Source organism: Perognathus longimembris, unplaced genomic scaffold (genome assembly GCF_023159225.1).
Source record: "Perognathus longimembris pacificus isolate PPM17 unplaced genomic scaffold, ASM2315922v1 HiC_scaffold_5915, whole genome shotgun sequence".
NCBI lineage: Eukaryota > Metazoa > Chordata > Mammalia > Rodentia > Heteromyidae > Perognathus > Perognathus longimembris.
The window spans coordinates 188,001-190,000 of NW_025961395.1; positions in this window are offsets into that span (position 1 = coordinate 188,001).

The following is a 2,000-nucleotide window of genomic DNA, read 5'->3' on the forward strand; positions in this document are numbered from 1 at the left end:
CTCGGCAGAGTTTGGGACAGAGAAAGCAAGAGAAAAGGAGCCCAGGAGCTTTTTGGTTGGGGGGGGGGCCCGGTGGGGCATTTCCTCTACCTGAGGAAGTCGGCCACGCCTTGTGGCAAGTACCTGCTTGGCCCTCCGACCCTCATCCCGTCGGTAGTTTTTTCTTTCTTTTCCCTCCCTTGCCCTGGCGCTTTTTTTGGCCTTTCCCGCCCCTCTTCCCGAGTGGGGGGCACCCTTGCTTTGATGAGCCGTGCGCGCCTCGGTCCCCGCTCGGGGCGCGTGCCGCTGGGCGATTTTTTTTTTTTTTTTGGTGATGGCAGAGCCTGGAGTTGGGGTCCCGGCCACTTCCCCGAGTGCCTTTGGGCCTCCTTGGCGTTGGTGTAGCTGCTTTTGGGGGGGCGGGTTGGGGCCCCGGGCCCTGCTTGCTCCGCTCGCTCGTTTTTTTTTTTTTTCCCCTCTGCTTCTTGTTGCCGCCGTGCCCTTTTTTGTGTGGTACCTGGCTATGATACTTAAGCCAACCTCGGCCCTCTCCGAGACAGAGGGCGTGCGCTCCTTGGGCACGCAGCACTCCCGAGTGCTGCGCTGCGGGTGGCTGGCTGCTTTTTCACTTCCTCCCGCGAACATGTTGATCGATGTGGTGGCCTTGCGATATCCTTCGGGCCCGGGCCTAAGCTGCGACAGACGAGGGACGGACGTTCATGGCGAATGGGACCGCTCTTCTCGTTCCGCCCGTGGGCCCCTCGTCTTTCCGCCCCGCCAGGCGGTGGTGTGCGGGAGGCAGGGGTGCGGCCTCCGGGCCCGACTTGCGCTCTCCCTGCCCTTGCTGCGAGGTCGGGGACTTGCTCGCTCGTGGAGGGTGGCACTCTGATCCCGTTCCCCTCCTCCTGCGGCTTGTCCTGCCGCGGGGTCGGCTCTCTCCGCGGAGAGGGAGTGCCTGTGCCCCGTGTGCACGCCCGTGCGGTGGCTCGAGAAGCCACGCGCACCGTCCTGTCCCCTTGCGGTGCTCCTGGAGCGCTCCCGGCCGGTCTGCGAGGTGCCCGAGGCTGAGTGGTGGTGTCGTTTCCCTTCCCCGGCTGGCTTCCCTGTGCCGGCCGTGCCGCCCGTGGCGTGTCCCGGCTGTCCTTGTTCCTGTGGGGCTTGAGTGAGGGAGGTCATCGCCGAGCCGATGACATTCCAGGGGGTCGAGGCGGTCCCGATGGGGGGGCATCCTTGCCTCTCGCGCCCGTGGGGCGCTTCTGCCGCGTTGCCGGTGCCGCAGACCCCCCCTTCCCGCCTCATTGTGGACAGGCGCCTTTGGTGGTGGCGCCGGCGGGTCCCGTCGGGCAGGGTGCGGCCCGCCCTCAGGGTGAGAGAGTTCTCTAGCGATCCTCCCCGGAGCTTCTTTGCCAGGGGGCGGTGTGCTGCGGGGTTGGCGGGGGGCTGCTCCCGATGGGCCCCCGCGGCTCGGCCGCCACCCCTGTCTCGCTCTTCCCTCTCGAGCATTAACGGCCGCCGATGTCGTTAAAGGTGTGTGCCCGCGCCTCCCCTCTCCGACAGGGGGAGGATCCCGCGGGGCCTCTCCCGGGCCCGGCGTCCTTGGGCGGTGTGGTGTGCCGCGTTGGGGGTGTACCCGGCTTCCCCCACCCTCCTGCCGTGCGCGGGTCGGGCCCGAGTTGCCTGTCGATGCGAGGGTGTCTGTCGTTCCCCCCTCCTTGAGCTTTACGGGCCTCCGCGCCACCTCCGTGTGCATCCGTTGGCCTTCCGGGCCGTTGGCGTCGCGTGTGCGCGGGTTCCGCGGTGTCCTGGGGCCCGCCGGGCCGCGGTTGGTTGCCCCGCCGGGTGGTTTTCCGCCCCACCGGGAGCCGGGGAACTCGGTGTGTTGTGGCCTCTGCCGGGGCGGCCCGAGAGACGAGGTGACATGTGGAAAAGTCCCGGCGCGTGAAAAGGGTACGCGATGTGCTGGCACCTTTGCTGCTCAGACCCTGGGCTTGGATGTGGCTTTTGGCGGGCACGTGAGCGGG